Raw genomic sequence first — 3,706 nt, 5'->3', positions numbered from 1 at the left:
TGGTTTTCTCTGACCGATGTCTCAGGGTGGGGAACGGGTTGTAATTCTTGGGCACTGCACCTGTAGGGTCTTGAGCGTTTTTATTATTCTTAACTTGATCTGTAGCTCATCTTTCTCGCTGAGACTTGAGAAGGACTACAAAATATGAGAAACATCAGCAAAGATTTCTAATTGAAAAAAGGCAATGGGGTTAGGACTGAAGTACTGAAAAAGAATGGCACTTGATGGCACTTCACACACACGCACACACGAACATAATGTGCATATCATCCTCTGAGTCCCCAGCTTTCATTTTTTAAAAGTAAGCCTGACTCCTGTCACGGAGCTATGCCTTTTGCCTTTTTTCTCCACACTGAAAGAGGCTAGAGATTTGAGATGGATGGTTAGGAACACAGGATGTTACCTCATTATAATGATATTCAATTGCCGGTTTCAAAACAAAATTGGTGGTGGAAGGTAATGATAAGGAAATGGAAAGGTCCCCTGTGCAAGCACCAGTCGTTTCCAGCTCTGGGGTGACGTTGCTTTCACAATGACTGTTTTTGCACACAGCTTACCTCACAGTCACAATCCTGTTCCCTCCGCAGCATCTGGTCAGATTTCCCACCATCTGCGCTGAAGTTACAGGAAGTGCCGCAGCTTTTGCATAGCAAACGTAAACCGCTAAAACCCAGTTTACGTTTACCCAAGTTTACCCAAGTGGCCGGAGGAGAAATAGCTCCCTCCAAAAAGGGGAACGGGGTCTGGCAGGCAAACCAGAGCCGTTCTGTCACATGGACATTCAAAATGAAATAAAGAAAAAAGAAGGAGAACTGAGAAAAAGGCCAGGGAAAAAGAAAATTATAAGGGAGATTACAATATTACAAACGCAAATGAAAGTAAAATTATTAATAAAATTGTGGTGGATGGAAGAGAGGTGGTAGATCAAGAAGGAATAAAAAGAGAATTCTTTAAGTATTATGCCAAGTTATTTAAAGGCGTTAAAATAAGGAAAGAAAAGATGGATGAGTAGATCAAGAAGGAGAACTGAGAACAAGGCCAGGGAAAAAGAAAATTATAAGGGAGATTACAATATTACAAACACAAATGAGACATTTGTTAAATAAAGAACTGGAATGGAATCTGAAAAGATTGCAGAAATCTTTTGAGGGATTTATAGTCTGTAGTCTGCAACAAATAAAGCGCTTGGTGGAGAATGACATTAAAACAAGGAATAAGAAAAGCAAACAGAAATGGAAAAAGTTCTGCTTGGAGACAACGAAAAATTAATTTCAAAATTATATAAATTACTTTTAAAATGGTCTACGGAAGATGAAGTAGTGAAATCTCAAATGATTAAGTGGCAATTAATGTAAATAAAGAAATACAGATGGAAACTTGGGAACATTTGTGGTAGAACTCTGAAGCTTTCGATGTGTCATAGTATTAAAGAGAACTGTTTTAAAATGATGTATAGATGGCACATGACTCCTAAGAAATTGGCAAAGATGAATAATAAGATGCCAGACAGATGTTGGAAATGTAAAAAACATGAAGGTTCTTTCTACCATATGTGGTGGACTTGTGAAAGAGCAAAAAAGTATTGGCAGATGTTTCAACAAGAAATTTCTAGGATCCTGGGATATGAATTTAAGAAAGTTGCAGAGACTTTTCTGTTGGGATTACAAATGGAAAAATTTCCAAAAGAAGATAGAACTATAATTTGGTGCTTGCTTTCAGCTGCTAGGACATTATATGCGCAGTTGTGGAAGCAACAAAAAATACCAGAGAAATGGGATTGGATTGTAAAAAGTTATGACATGGAGTGAAATGGACAAATTAACAAGAATTTTAAGAGAATATGATTTAGAAGTTTTTAAGATGGAGTGGGAAAAGTTCAGAAGATATGTGGAAAAAGAGTGGAAAATAAAAGGACATTGGACAATTTTTGATAATGATTAAGTCTTAGAAAAGAGAAGAATATTAATTTTTGTTTTTATTAGTTAAGGGTACCTTTAAACATTAGTAGTTTAAGTAAATAACACCGGCGGGGGTCAAGTAACGGTGGGAGGGGTGGGTAGAAAGTAATATATGGGATAGATAAAAAGTTATTAATGATGCAAGAAATATAATTTGTTACCATATGTTACCAAATAAAATTGTTTTAATTAAAAAGAAAGGCATGGAGGCAAACTGCCTTTTCTACAGGGCTTCTCTCCAGCAGCTCATATTTAGGGGTATACTGCCTCTGGCCAGAGATGTTCTATCTTGTATAATACAGATCAGGTCACAATCAACTTAATGTGACTCCAACTAGGGGCTTTCAAGGCAGGTAAGAAGCAGAGGTGGTTCACCACTGCCTTCCTCTGTAGAGCCTTCCTTGGTGGTTTCCCCATCAAAGTACTGACCCTGATTAACTTCCAGGATCTGATGAGATCAGGCTACAGTGCCAGGGTGCCTTGCCTTCCTCTTGTATAATAGCCATTGATATTTCCCAGTGAATCCCCTTCTAAAGGCATATAATAGATCTGGGCTAGCCAAACTTGCTTAATGGAATACATGTCAGAGGTTTGAGAGCCACAAGAGATGAACATCAGATGTTTAGGGGAGAGAAGGAGGAAAGAAAGGAGCTGGGAAGAGAGACGGAGAAGTGGAAAGAAAACACCTTTAAATGCATTATCCAAGCTGCTAGCTGCCTTGGCTAGGAGAAATGATTTAAAGAGGCAAATGCCTTTTCCAAGCCAGCCGACAGGGTGGTGGGGACTTCGAGAGCCACACAATATGTGTGAAAGAGCCACATGTGGCTCCCGAGCCACAGTTTGGCTGCCTCTGATATAGATAATATAAAAATATAAAATGTTCAGGCAAATATAAAAAGTTTAGGAGTTACAAAGTAGGTTACAATGATGCATTAGTTTACTGGTCTAAATCAAATTGGTGAGAAAGTATGTAGAAGAAAAAGAAGATGAAGATATTGGATTTACATCCCGCCCTCCACTCTGAATCTCAGAGTCTCAGAGTGGCTCACAATCTCCTTTATCTCTCTCCCCCACAACAGACACCGTGTGAGGTGGGTGGGGCTGGAGAGGGCTCTCACAGCAGCTGCCCTTTCAAGGACAATCTCTGCCAGAGCTATGGCTGACCCAAGGCCATTCCAGCAGCTGCAAGTGAAGGAGTGGGGAATCAAACCCGGTTCTCCGAGATAAGAGTCCGCACACTTAACCACTACACCAAACTGGCATGTAGGGTTCCCGGAGATATTGTCATCTCATAAAACACTCAGATCCGTACTCCTCGGCCAACCTTTTTAACCACTTGGGGTTCTCCTGCTATACAAAATGCTTCATTCTCTCTTTCTTCCCATCCTGGTTTCCGAGCTTGTGCACTGATGGCAAAGACAGGAGGGTCAGAGACACAAGGAAGGCTGTACCTTCAGAAATAGCTCGTTGAGAAAAGGTTAACTCTATAATCTTATTAACGTTTTAAGAAGCTGCAGTCCGGTCGCTTCCAGTCTCACTATCATAAGTTCCATGGCTCGGTTTGAGAAGAAGCTGACTTTCAGGCATTTGGAAGGTGACTCGGTATGTACCCACCGGCCTTTACAGAGCTGCTGAAATTCTTCTCCGTGAACACACAATTCATGGGAACAGAATAGAGACTCTCCTGAACTCGCAACACAACCGGTGGCAGCAGCAGCAGAGGAACTGTTGGGCAAGCAGCTGTAGGT

This window comes from Heteronotia binoei, chromosome 2 (genome assembly GCF_032191835.1).
Source record: "Heteronotia binoei isolate CCM8104 ecotype False Entrance Well chromosome 2, APGP_CSIRO_Hbin_v1, whole genome shotgun sequence".
NCBI classification, from domain to species: domain Eukaryota; kingdom Metazoa; phylum Chordata; class Lepidosauria; order Squamata; family Gekkonidae; genus Heteronotia; species Heteronotia binoei.
This window is presented reverse-complemented; position numbering follows the sequence as displayed.